The sequence below is a fragment of the Triticum aestivum genome, chromosome 6A (genome assembly GCF_018294505.1).
Source record: "Triticum aestivum cultivar Chinese Spring chromosome 6A, IWGSC CS RefSeq v2.1, whole genome shotgun sequence".
Classification (NCBI taxonomy): domain Eukaryota; kingdom Viridiplantae; phylum Streptophyta; class Magnoliopsida; order Poales; family Poaceae; genus Triticum; species Triticum aestivum.
Genome location: NC_057809.1, coordinates 3,536,167 through 3,551,197, shown reverse-complemented (window position 1 = coordinate 3,551,197; position 15,031 = coordinate 3,536,167). Strand labels below are relative to the sequence as shown.

General features: G+C 40.5%; 1 pseudogene; it reads left to right on the top strand.

The window, feature by feature from the left end:
• The window catches only part of LOC123131527 (DNA-directed RNA polymerase III subunit 2-like), a 31,081-nt pseudogene that overhangs the window by 9,420 nt on the left and 6,630 nt on the right, over positions 1-15,031 (top strand).

The window sequence follows — 15,031 nt, the reverse complement described above, 5'->3', positions numbered from 1 at the left end:
TTAGTGTGTTAACTATTCCTTCCATTTAAATATGAGACTTTTTTCATCTTAACCCCTTGTTTATTATAGGATCACAACAAAATAAAGGTCGTATTTAATGAGTCACTTCTGTGTTAATTATTTTTGAATATGTTGTACCGATAACTTGTTGGCTGGTGCCCTAGTGGTATGGCCCCTTGGGTTTTGCCATGGTTTCACTCTATTATAGTCATGGTGGATTCAGGGATTGCTAGGTTGTGGAAGGAGACAGCTAGATAGGCAGCTTTTATGAGGGATCAATAGCTCTTGACTAGTAGAGCTGAAATCTTCTAGGCTTGCTTACTTGCTCTAGTCCTTTCACTTCATAGATAGAATTGGGCCAAACAAATCATTTATGATCAAGCCAACCACAGTAGAATCACTACTGACAGAAATTTAGGAGCACAACAAGATAGTGCCAGTTGAAAAGTAACATTGGCATGCCACTGGCATGTGGCCCACCGTCCCATCTGTCAGTGGTCATATCAGTGTTACTTTCCAGTTTATATATCTTTCTGACGTACTGAGCTAATCTTCCTGAATTTAAGCAATCACATCTTTTAAATAGAGCAAGACCTAGTACACCGAGTAGCCTTCTCTTCTTCATTGGCTATAGACCCGATGGCTTCTTAACAAATGTGCATAAGACCATTGATTCATATATTGATATGGAAGGATTAATCTCAGTTTCTAAGCTTTGAATTCTGCAGATTCCTATAATGGTTTTTATGAAAGCCATGGGGATGGAAAGTGATCAAGAGATTCTACAAATGATTGGACGAGATCCAAGATATGGGGACCTCCTGTTTTTATCTATTCAGGTAATGTGTTTGTTGAGTTAAATGAGATCTCTCAAGGACTACATAATCATTTAATCTTTTGTCAAGTGTTCAAATATTTCTCTTGTCCTTGAGATTTACAATCTTATATTTGTATGTACCCTTTCCTTGTTCTTTTCTTCAAGAGGTTATGTCTTTATATTTTAGGCTATCTAAAAAGTTTTTTACTTTCTTAGGAATGTGCCTCAGAGAGAATATATACACAAGAGCAAGCTCTTCAGTACATGGATGGCAAGGTGAAACTTCAAACTGATAAGCGCGTCTTACTATCATCCTTGATTTGAACCTTTTGTCATAGTTTGAATTATGCCGATCAATTTGCGGAGCAATAAATAGCTCCTGAAGTGCATTCTAAGATTTGCAAGAGTAGATCCCTTCACTACCCAGTCATGCATTTTCTTCAGTGACCACTGCGGTAGTATTATGGATTCTACATTTCATTCTAATAAGAGCTGTGTACATTTCTACCATGTTCTCATTTCTAGAGGGGCTTCCTACCATTCTTGAAGAATTACATTAGTTCAACCACGGAATAAATATTTTACGTAGTTCGTAAAAAAGTTGTACTTGTCCTATATTTTTCATGGCCAGTTGGGGGGGGGGCGCTATAGGCACTACTACTTTTTTACCATTACCAAAGTTTTATCTGTTTTTAGTTGCCAGTACATACTGAATGCGTCTTATCTTTGCAGTTGAAGTATCCGGATTCAGGAAATCTGAAGGTATGAACTAAAGCTCATATACTCTTAATTTCTATGTATGGTTCAGGACATATACTGTTAACTATAAGTTTCCACTTTTTGTTTCTTAAACTAATTGGTGTAGACTAGCTAATAGAGCTACAAAGTTGTATTCTTATTGGCATTAGGTTACTTCATCTCGCCCTTTTTGGCACTCACAGGAAAGTCGGTCAAAATCAATACTCCGTGATGTTTTTCTTGCGCATGTGCCGGTGAGATAAATAATTGGAACTCTAATGCCTGTGCTTTGCAGTCAGTCCAGTCCACTCACGGCAATTTCACCTGTAGGTCAATAATGGGAACTTCAGAGCAAAGTGCATTTACACTAGCGTAATGTTAAGGCGCATGATGGATGCAATCTTGAATGCTGACACTTTTGATGATAAGGCAAGTTCAAGCCCCCCCCCCTTGTATCACTTTAGTGAATGGGTCCTAGAAGAAGTCATCTATCAAAAGTTAGTTTCCCTGCCTTCAGCAATGTTTCATAATAAATGAAATCCCTGTAAATTTCAGCTGGGGCTCGCACAACCAAACATGACCGATTCTTACTAGTTACTACTATATAATTATAGCTTAACACACATGGTGGCTGGCTGATCCTTGCTAAACCTGACTGTGCAGAGTGATCTTGCTGGTATTGGAATCTCTATAGTGAAACACTGTCAGTTTGAAAACTCCAATGGTCATAATAAATTGTGATCTGGGACAACTTACTGCATGTTAACTCTGTTTTGGTCTCTACCCATCATCCGCCAAATCAGTTTGTTTTGTGTTACCTCCTATTCATAGTCTGCATGACCAAGACTGTACATTTATCGTTTCAATGTAATGCAGGGTAATGTTATGAAATCCTAGGGAAGCTTCTGTACAATGATTGACTCGTATATATATATTGTATTTGGTGGCGATAGTTCATTTATCATCCCACCTCCCCTCTACCAAAATCATTGTTTGATACGTGGGGCCATATCTCCAGCCTTTGGCATCTCTGTCTGGAAGGGTTCTTCAAGCACACGAAACTGTCTTCGCAAATTTATACACATGTGAATCATTTAATGAATCAAATTTGCACGGTTGCAGGATTACGTAGGAAATAAGAGGCTAGAACTGTCTGGTCAACTACTATCACTGCTATTCGAGGTGTTTATTTTATCTAATCATTTCATTTGATGGTTGCATTATGTGATTTTCTTACTTGTGGCATTTCTCTGTGAAGGATTTGTTCAAAACAATGAATTCTAATGCTGTGAAGAGGATGAGCGCACAAAATAGTAAAGCCCAAACAGATAGTTTTAAGCAGGTATATATTTTTGGATGATCACTTGTGCCCCCTTTTTGCATTTTATTGCAGCGAGCCAGTGATGCTACTGTACCGCAACAGTTTGACATTGCGCTCAATTCTTGTTGCACAATTTCTCTGAATTGTAGTCTATATGCAATCTAATTATATTGCTGCTAGCGTTTGCCTTGATTATAACTTACTAAGTGAAGAAGTATCTTTCCTTGCTACTCCCTCCGTTTGAAAATACTTATCATCAAAATGGATAGAAAAGGATGTATCTGGAACTAAAATACATCTAAATACATCCCCTTTTATTCATTTTAATGACAAGTATTTCCGGACGGAGGGAGTACTTTTTCAAAGCTCATAAACTCGACTCATGAAAATGCTTTTGAAACTACAAAGCTTGTTAAGCAGATCCACAGAGTTTTTATCATCTTGAGTGAAAATATGAAATGGATCAGCTGTCTGCTCGTAAGGTGGGAGGCTTACCCATCGATTTTGCATGTAGTTAAATTAGATGTTTTTTGGACACACATTTTTTTATTTGACCTTGCAAGCAAAACTTAGACCCCACAATTAGTTGGCCTTTTCAAAGACCGCAAATCAATACTTATTATGTGCTGGTCTAATTCAGTCCTTCCATAATAGTATTATGTTGCTTAAAGCTTAAAGTAATCTTCTCCCTTATATTTGACGTTGAAAGTTTGCATCCTTGAAATGCCACTACTCCGTACCATATTGTCTGATAAATGACATGCCAACATAATATGAAAATACACCGGAAAAATTCATTACTCTTTTATTCTTGCTCTGCACATTATATTGGAATGTGTTTAGCTGTTCTAACACTGAGAAATGTGCTGTAACATCACTAACCATGTAAAAAATCCCTTTGGGGTGCTCAGACATACGTAGTATCTTAGATGTATAACTTCCTTATTTGCAGATAATAGAGAAGAATATTACCATAACCTCTGGTTTGGAGAGGGCTATTAACACAGGAAATTGGGACATAAGCCGATTTGGGATGAGTAGAAAGGGAGTATCACAGGTTCTAGTTATTCAATCCTTTCGATCCCTCTTCTCTGATCTATAGATATTTTGGGATTTAAGTTTCTCTTTTGCTTCTGTGCAGTCTCTTTCTAGGTTATCCTACATTGCATCTGTAGGCTACATGACGCGCATATCACCGCAATTTGAGAAGACTCGGAAAACAAGTGGACCTCGTGCGTTGCAACCTAGCCAGGTGAGGATAGATGTTACTACCTATGTTTCTACTTCATAAAAAAAACAGGAATATACGTGAAGATCAGAAACCTAAAAACTGTTTACATTTGCTTATGTAACTATTTTTGTGACAGTGGGGTATGCTTTGCCCATGCGATACTCCTGAAGGGGAACTTTGTGGATTGACAAAAATTTAGCTTTGTTGGCTCATGTTACAACAGATCAAGAGGATGGCCCACTCATAAATCTAGTTTGTTGAGGCGCAACCCACTGCAATTTTTTCTTCATTCATTTTCACTTGCTTTCTTGACATCCATTGTATGAAAAGTTCTATGAGTTGTGAGCAATCTTATATCTTCCACTTTTGTTCATTATGTACTAGTGTTATAGTCTAGGTGTGGAAGATTTATCAATTCTATCAGGAGAAGAAATTCATGCACCAGGTTCATATTTGTCATGTTCAATGGATTAATACTGGGGAAACATAGGCAACCTCAGGTCCAATTCCTTATAAACCTTACATATACTTTTTCTCATTTCTTTTTAGAGTTTTCGTTAAGCCATCCATGATGCTTTTCAGATATTTGCTAATGCTATGAGAACATTGCGTCGGTCAGGCTACATTGGGGAGTTTGTAAGCATTTTTGTAAATGAGAAGCGGGCATTGTTTGTTTTCTCTTGATTTCTACTAGCTTACCATGAGTACTAGCATCATGCTCATGAAATTTGTATTCCTAGGATAATAGTGTGTTTTGAGAATATCAAATAACAAAAACAGAAATTGACTCTACTTAATACGGGCCACTTCCTGGGAAAACTACTAAATAAATCAAACCTAATTCATTAATGTAAGTCACTACTTCATCTCCAGACCTGGGGTAATAGCTTCTCATCATACTGATGTGGGTACATTAGGTATATTAGCGGACTTATTCCATCTTAGGGATGTCCGCACATTAATGTGGTATGTGAGCTGGGAGTTATGAAAGAAGCTTCAAACTCATGTTGTTCATCTCTATTTATGATGGTACTAGTTATAATTTATTAGTTTAAGCTTGTTACGCTGACTTATGCACCAAGGAATGAAATTACTGTTGCAAGCTAGTTTCAACACACAAGAACTTCAGGTCAAACAAGAGGTAAGATCTTTAAGATATATAATTGTTAGCAGCTTGATAAAAACATTCTCATTACATAACAAGTGTGGAGAAAATGAGTTTGTGTTGGCGTTGTTTTTCCCTTCTGGAATCAATTTGATGGCTATACAGTGATTGTGGCACACAAATATTATGAAAATATCAGTACTCAGTAGTACCCGTGTGATCATTTTGTAGTTAATTTCTCCCTCCAGAAGTTGTACGTTGTAACAACCTTTCTAACTGTATATTGTTGAAGATAATTCTCTTCATCTTATAATTTAGGTTCCTCACATGTAGCAAACAGTGGTTATATTTTTCAGTCCCACAATCTAGGTGTCTTAGTCAATGAGTACAGTGCTCTTTCTGTGGTTGTACCTGAAATTGCAAAATGGTATAAATAACGCACCTTGTGGTAGGCTCCTCCCTGAGTTTGTATTGGTAGTATTTTGTTTGTGATCTGCATCTATTCTTCTTGTAAAGGATGTTTTGGATCTAACTTGTTTTTGCCATTTCTAGCATTGCATTCACATTGCCTCTGATGGTGGCCGTGTTTGTCGCCCACTTATAATCGCTGATAAGGGGAGATCAAGTGTCCAAGAGCATCATATGAAACAACTGAGGGTTAGCAATTCACATGTTTTCTGATTTATTTGTTGTGTATTTGTAATCTAGACCTCAATTGATTTTCTTTCTTTCTAGGATGGTATACTCTCATTTGATGATTTTCTGCGTGATGGGTTGATTGAATATCTTGATGTCAATGAAGAGAATAATGCATTGGTATAACATGATTCTTCTAAATTCTTTTGTAGTTTGTTTAATTTGTGATAATGTGTTTAATATCATTCAAACAGATTGCATTGTATGAGCATGAGAATCAAGATGATGTTCAGAGAAGCAGAATCACACACATTGAAATAGAGCCCTTGACTATACTAGGAGTTGTGGCTGGACTTATTCCTTATCCACACCATAACCAATCTCCACGTAACACTTATCAGGCAAGGATTTGAATTACTGCTATACGTGATGATTCATTCAATCCCACGCTTACATTTTCTAATCTGCAGTGCGCAATGGGTAAGCAAGCAATGGGCAATATTGCATATAATCAGGTAAGAAGCAGCTTGAGTTGTTTTTTACAATTTAATGCCGCATTAGTTTTTGCTTCATTGCACTCACAAGAATGCAGCATGAAGTGGCCTGGTTGGTTGCAACCTGCGTACACATTCGACCATTGAAAAGGATCTAACTCACATGCCTGGATAAATTAATTATATTCCCATCAAATAATTTACAATGTTGTTATACTCTGGCCCTTGTTATAAGCTGCTTCCCCTACTAACGTGAAATAATGTTTCTTTGGAATGTGCTACAGTTGTTCCGGGCAGATCCTCTACTATATTTGTTGGTGTATGCGCAGCGTCCCCTGCTTACAACGAAAACAATCAAGTTGGTTCGTACCTGCTCCGTTCTCTCCCATCCTCATTTTAAATTTTGTATGTATAACATATTGTACTGCATTTCTTTTCAGGTGGGATATGATAAGCTTGGGGCTGGGCAGAATGCAACTGTTGCTGTCATGAGTTACAGTGGATATGATATTGAAGATGCAATTGTAATGATTAAATCATCCCTTGATCATGGTTTTGGTCGCTGCATAGCAATCAAAAAGTAATGTTATGCTTCAAATACAGCTGCTCTTCCTTTTACTCTGTTTTGCTTCTTATAGTGAATCTTTGGTTCTTATCCTAAAGGTACAAGGTCACTATGCAGAAGTATGGAAATAATATATCAGAAAAGAATGTTAAACCAGAGAGGGATAAAGATGGTGTTTTGATGAAAAAGAATATGCAGGTACGAAAAGCACCGACCATTCATATTAGCTGAATTTGAAGGAATAATACTACAGTCCACCTTGAGATGCGAGGGAAAAGAGGTTTTTTCTTGGTAGTGAAGGTCTTTCATTCATATTGAGCTATCTAAATTTTCCGGAAATGAAAGAAAGCAGAACCCCATAGAAACAGCCTGTCGAAGGTTGAGATATTTTTTCCAAATAGTTACCTCAAAATTCAGATAAATTTATGGATTAATTTCTTGACCTTCTTTCCAAAGACTTCCATAGTTTTACATCAGCTGTTCTCATTTCTCAACATACATTATTTCTGTATCTCATCCCCACCCATATAATTTTTAATTCAAATTGGGTTGTATATGGACTGTCATCAAAATGGCATTGCTATTTAGTTACACCTCTTGATATTTTGACTTTTGACTAGGTAGTTTAAGTATTTTATGAGTTTTGTTTCCAACAGTTTTTGTCTGTCTTTTTTATTATTCTATGTATGCATTTGTAATGGATGATCTGGTTGATAGGGGCTTGCCAGGCCCAAACTGGCTAAAATTATTCGCATCCTCTAATCTGTCTACTTGATATACATTTTTCACTATAGTTCCTAAAAGCCAGGGTTTTGTGACAGGCATTGGATGAAGATGGATTTGCGGAACCAGGTCAAATAATCCGCAATCATGACATCTATGTGAATAAGAAAACTCCCAAGATTATTCCCGATGATACTGCAAACAGTCCTGCCGTTAGATTAACAGACAGGTGACAATTGTTATTTTTTTGTGCTTCTTTTTAGCATGCTCCATCTATTTTTTGGCTCCGAAGTTTTGCTGTTCAAGAATGTTATATGTTCTCAGTCGCTTCAAACATTATTCACCCAGGGATTACAAGGACTCACCTGCTGTTTACCGAGGTGATGATGGCGAAACTACTGTAGTAGATCGTGTAATACTTTCATCAGATACAAATGACCAATTGACCATTAAATGTATGATCAGACACACTAGGCGGCCAGAGGTAGGCCCTATTTGCTGAATCCCTTCAATTTCATGTATGGAACGATGAATATAAATTTTGCTTTCCTGTTTGTGACCCAGGTCGGTGACAAATTTAGTAGCAGACATGGACAGAAAGGTGTTTGTGGTACCATTATTCAGCAGGAAGACTTCCCCTTCTCTGAGAGAGGAATATGCCCTGACTTAATTATGAATCCCCATGGATTTCCAAGGTTATATATTTGGCTTGGTTATATTGTATACACGGTTCCTTTTTTTTATTGATTTATTTTAAATCTATTAGCTCTTGTTTGTGACTCTAGAACTGCAACCATTGAGTTGGGTGTTTTCTGTTCATGTCTTATGTAACTAATACGAAAACTCGACTCTTCTTTTGTTGAGATTACACTTTTTTAATGTGGAAACAATTCAGAAGTCATGTTTGTGGGTTTAGCTGGAGACATCATGCGCATTTTGTCTTCTGATACAAAGCTACATGCATTTAAATGTGTATTCTAGAACATAAAGTTGGAAGATACTCATGCGACGGGATCTTGACTTGTGGAGTTATTATTTTGATACCTAGAAATAAATCAATTTGCATAGTTATTCCTTGTTCTAGGTATTGTGACACTTGTTTAGCTATATTGTTTTGCTGGTTAGTGTGGAAATATTCTCAAGCCGGACTGACTCTTTGTTTGTTCACTAGTCGTATGACAATAGGCAAAATGCTTGAACTTGTTGGGGGGAAGGCTGGCGTTTCGTGTGGTCGATTTCATTACGGCAGTGCATTTGGTGAACCAAGTGGTAATGCTGATAAAGTTGAAGACATGAGGTAATAGCATTGTTTTGGTTGCCATGATTATTCTTCTTGAATGGTTTTTTAATCATTCTTTAACATTGTTTCCACTGTGTACTAGCTATATTCTTGTCAAGCACGGCTTCAACTATCATGGAAAAGATTTATTGTACTCAGGTGTGTTTCTTATATCAAGTTCTGATGAACTATATATTTTTATGTTACTCCAATTCTGCGTCGACTAGATTTAACTGAACTAGAAACCATGATAGTTGATCATGCAAAATTGCTATTCGTGTGCACCACCTGCGGCCTCTGGCCCTGCCAGGGTTCCTAAGAGCTGATCTTTTCCCCCATTTTCAGGCATCTTAGGCCATCCTCTTGAGACTTATATCTTCATGGGGCCAATCTACTATCAGAAGCTGAAGCACATGGTAGGCATACTTTTCTTTGTTCCGTTCTATTTTGCTTCTTAGGAGACGCTATGGATATTGCAAAATGAGCCTGGGTCTATTCCCCAGGGTGCGCACAGTGCCTTAGTTTAATAGTTTATAGTGTAGATTAGTAACAGCATTCTAGTGCATCATGGTCAGAACATTGCATGATATATTAATTATTTCTTAAAGGTGTTAGCAGGCCTGAACTATGCTTGGCAATTCCCTAATCTTATAGTTTGTGGGTCTATTCAAGCTAATGGGTCATACTACTGCCCTTTCAGCTTGCGGGAGATCTCATTTGTAACACTGGTGGAAAAAGGGCCTTTGGTCGCGGTTCGCAACTGCCATTAGTCGCGGTTGCGCAACCGCGACCGAACGGGCGCGACTAAAGCCCCCCCCCCCTTTAGTCGCGATTGCTTAAGAACCGCGACTAAAGGCCCGTCCACGTGGGCGCCAGGTGGCCGTCGGGGCGGAGGACCTTTAGTCGCGGTTCTTCTGGCCAACCGCGACTAAAGGCCGCCGCAGGTTTAGGGTTTTAGCCCCCCCCCCTTAAACCTGTTTTCTGTTTAATTTGTATTGTTTTATTTCTTTTGTGCTTTATTTTAATTTTGAAGGAGTTTCATATATTCTACGGTACTACATACATGCATATGAATGTACAATTTCAAATAAATTTGAAATTAGAACCAAAAAGAATTCAAGAGGAATATACAATATATATTCAATATCATCGGATGACCATATACAATTTTGAACAAGTTTCCATACATGATTTAATGCATATAAAGTTCTACGTCCTCGTAATAGTGTTCTCCTTTAGGATGGAGGACTTCCCTGCTGAACCATCCAGCTAGTTCCTCTTGAAGTGGTCGGAAGCGAGCTTCTGGATTAAGCATCCACCGGAGGTTATTCCTCTTAGCATTGGTATCACTCGGAACCCGCTCAGAGGTGTATCTCCGGATCATCTCACAGACATAGTATCCACATAGATTGGTCTCCGGTGGCTGAATATCCCCAGCATTCTTAGCCTTTAACATTTTGAATTCTAGCTCTTTTTTGAATTCACCGACCTTTGTATCTACGAACCGTCTCCAAACCCTACGAGGCAAAGAAAATTAAATGAACAAGAGAGTTATTAATTAGTTACTTGATATTAGGAAATGAACGAAATAGGCCGATCGATATAGAGCGCAAATGAATGAAAATAATTACTTCTGCAGCATTCTTCTCATGCCGCCCCAAAGCTTTGGATCCATATTCACAGAGTCGTGGACGAGACATTCTGAGGTGTTAACTTTAATTACTAGCAGAATCCAGTGGAACCTGCGGACACGATACATGCACAGTACGTCATGCATAACTCATCGATTAGCCGGCCACATACCATGCATGGAGTAAACAAAAGAGAATGTGCTCAAGACAGAAACACTCACTCAAAATGGTAAGGAAATAGAATATCACTTTTGAGTTCCTGCTTTGTAAGAAACTGCCACAGGTCTGCCTCCACGTCGGCGGGGTAACGCTCCAACACATGTCCATTAACGATGTGTGGGTCAATGAACCCAACATCACGGATGTTCCTTACTCTGCATTCCTTAATCTTCATTCTGCATGTATAATAGCGGACACAACAATATAGTTAGGACATATATATAGTGCAGGCAATATGAACGAGATGGGGTAGAAATTAATAAATCACTTACAGAACGTAGCAACTGATGATAGATTTATCGAGCTCGCGCAGATTGAAAAGCTGGAACAATTCACTCAGTTCAATTTGTACATAGTAATGTTTGAAGTGATGCTCATGTCTAACTTCCGCATAAATATATTCTTTGGCGTTTTTATTTTTTATGTAACCCTTGTACCATTTCAGCAGACCTTTCATTTGTGGAGGTAGATCCTTTTCCTCCGCAGGCTCGACGAGAGGCCCATTCTTGACATATGTAATTACTACCTCCTTCACTGGCGCCTCATCAAGGCCTAACAGTTCACGAAGAGTAATACCTAAGTTGGCCGCTTGTTCTCTGGCACTCGTTACAGTCAATCCCTGTGCTGCCGCAGCTTGTATGATCTCGGGGTCATCCGGACAGAAGGCTTCCACTATAAGCGGGGCAATCAATTGTTTACTTTGTTCCCCGAGCTGGGCAACTTGTTTCCCGCTTTTTTTACTTTCGGCCTTCTCCCGCTCTTTGTTCTCCTTGAACATGAGTGCCTGCCTGCGAAGTTCACGTGCATAGTCGTTAGGCAGATTCTTCGCGGCTTGGGACGGTGTGCTCAAAAATGACTTAGCCCACTTCTTTTGCTCATCAGAAAATACTGGCTTGGGCTCGGGCTCTCTTTTCTTCTTGCAGTCCGCCTTCCATTTCTCCAAATCAGCAGCCGCGGCCGCGTCGACTTCCTCGGCACTACGTTCCCAAGGCCTTGTGGGGAGAGGCTTCAGTGATGGCTCCGGTACCTTTGTAGTCTTAGGTACATAAGGGTCCGGGTTAATAATCCAGGACTGCTTCTGCTTCTTTGCCGGAGGTGGATTGGGGGGCGGCGTCTGATCACCCGCCGGACGAGGACTGGGGGGCGGCGGCTGATCACCCGCCGGACGTTGTGGACTGGGGGGCAACGTCGGCTGACGTGACGGAGGTGTAGGTGAACCGCCACCACCACCACCACCACCACCGCCGCCACCGCCACCACCACCACCGTAGGGGGGTGGACTTGTTGTCCTTGGCGCCTCGCCTGGAAACTTGATAAACTTCTTTTGCCATAGAATGAAATGGCGCTTGACATCTCCAAGTCTTTTCTCCCCTTCAGGTGTAGCAATGTCAATCTCCAGGTCCTCAAACCCTTGGACTATGTCCTCCACCGTGACACGAGCATAGCCATCTTGAATGGGGTTGTTGTGGTGGAGTGCTCCAGGTAAACATGGTAAAGCACTGCCGATGGCTACCTTCATGGACATGTTCCCGATAGGATAATACAGATGACATTCTTTCATCTCCTTTATATCGTCCACGGGGTAGCGAGGAGGCTCCGGTGAAGTAATTTCGACCACCAGAGGCTTCGGTGCAGTAATTTGGACCACCAGAGGCTCCGGTGCAGTAATTTCGATCGTCGGTGCATCTGCACCAGCCGGTGGGGCCTCCGTGGAAGCCACGCTGCTTCTCCGCTGCTGGCTTCCGAGATCCGCTGGATGATCTTCATGCTGCACCCGAGCTGCATCTCTTTCGGCTACTAGTACACTCATGGTTTTCTTCATCACATCCATTTCCGATGCCAACCGCGCCACAACATCTGCTTCCCGATCCATCTTTCTCTTATGGCTTCTGTAACCGTACGGGTCATCGTTCTGGGGGAACCCTATTTTCCACGGAATGTGCCCCATGCCTCGTACACGTCCTCCGTGTTCAGGATTCCCGAGGGCTTTTGTCAGCGCGTCGTTCTCTCTGTTGAACTTGATCTTCCCCTGTTGAGCATCCCTCATTGCGTTAATAAGGGCTTGGGTGGGTTTAATTAATTTGCCCCGGTAAACACACTCCCCTGTCTCCGGGTTCAGCGTTCCCCCATGCCCGTACCACCAGCTTTTGGCCCTTGGGTCCCATCCCTCCGTACCTGGACGGATTCCTCGCGCCCTCAGCTCGTTCTCCATCTTCTCCCACCTAGGCTCCCAAAGGCGATACCCTCCTGGCCCCATAACATGATTGTACTCCTTCTTAGCCGCATTTTCCTTATTTTTTTTCGATATTTGAATGAACTGCTCCGATTTCTTTTGCTTCACAAATTTTGGCCAATCATGTTTCAGTTTCTCATATTGTCCTTTGAAATCCGGAGTCTTGTTCTGCTTGACAAAGTCATGGGCTAGATTTTGCTTGAATTTCCGGAATGCGTCGGCCATCTTATGAAGAGCGAACTGTTTGACTAGCCTCCTCCTCTCCTTGTTTTCCTCAATCTTGTTACCCTCCTCATCGAATTTGTTGTATTCCGGAGGTAGAACGAAATGTTCCATAAGCTTCTTGAAGCAATCTTTTTTTGTTCTCTTATCGACAAAAGTGAAACCATCAATTCGTGCCTTCTTTGGCTCATTCCACTCCTGGACGGTGATCGAGACGTTGTCTCTAACAATGGCTCCGCATTGGCTGACAAACTTGGTGGCGTTCTTGCGGGGCTCCAGCGGCCTGCCGGTTGCACTGTCGACAACCTCGATGGTGCATGTTTCTCCTTGTTTCATCGTCTTGGTTGCGCCACGCTTTGACGACATACTCGATTGTTTCGACGATCCGGCCGAGGGCTAAAATAAGAAAGAGTCGCGCGCGTTAGTACACACATATTTATTCAAATCAGTTAGTTTGTATCACCAGAGGCTCAATGTATATATATACCTCGGCGCCGGAGGTGGTTGCTACTTCCATTTGAAGATCGTCGTTTATCGACGTTTGTTCGGCATCATCTTGCTGACGGCGCCCTTCATCTTCACCGTCAAGGTTCAGATAAGAAGAGATATCATCTTCTTCTTCTCCGGTCGGCACATATAGAATATCGCCGTTTATGATGCCGAACATATGTGCTTCACCGTCCGGATCATAGTTGTCCATAATCGGGTCAGCTCTATCGTCCGCCATTATGTCAGTCCTGAAAACATGTAGTAAAAACAAATTAATTAAGTGAAGAAGGGGGGCGGTGGCGGTGGCGGTGGCGAAAGGGCGGTGGCGAAAGGAGGGGGCGAGGAAGGGGTGGGAGAGGGTGTCGCGGTAGAGCGCGAGACGGGGCGGCAGACGACGGCGTCACGGAGAGGGGAGGCGAGGACAACACATTTATAACCCTCGCCGTCCCCTCCCGATCCCTAAAAAAACACCGCGCGCATCGCCGCCCCCCTCGCCGCCCCTCTCCGTATAAACAAATTGTCCGAACAGAGCTTGGAGTAGAGTGGCTAGGGTTTGGCCAGGGATGCGGATGGAGACGAATATATGTGGGGTCGGGATGGCCCATGTGCAGGGCGGGGGGTGCTGGCCACACTCTTTTTTCTTTTCTTTTTCATTTCATTTCATTTTTTCTTTTCCTGTTTTTATCCTTTTCATCTTTAAAACAATTCAGTATATCAAAATATAGCAATGAAAAAAGATATTTGAGAAATCATAAAATGTATGTGAATTCAAAAAAATGAATCATAAAATGTTCATGGATACAAAAACATTGTGATTTTGCAAAAAAAAAGATTTTCAAAAAATGTTGATGATTTTGTGGAAAAAACAGGAATAAAAACATATTGTGTATTCAAAAAATGTTTAGGGATTTCAGAATAGTTCACGTATTTAATTTTTTCACTGATTCATGACATATTCGTGAATTTAAAAATTATTCGTGTATTTCAAAAAATTGATTTTATTAGACACAAAAAAATTCATCAAAACTAAAAAATATTAATGAATTCCAAAACATATTCTTTCTTCTTTCTTTCTTCTTTCTTTTTTTCTTCTTCCTTTTTTTTCTTCTTTCTTTTTTTCTTCTGTTGTTTTCTTCCTTTTTCTTTTTTTTCTTCCTTTTTCCTTTTTTCTTCCTTTTTCTTGTTTTTCTTCTGTTTTTCTTTTGTTTTCTTCTTCCTTCTTTCTTCTTCTTCCTTTTTCCTTTTTCTTTCTTCTTCTTCTTCCTTTTTCTTCTTCCTTCTTCTTCTTCTGCCGGCGCGCGGAAGACGGCAGGCAGGGCCAGCGGGCG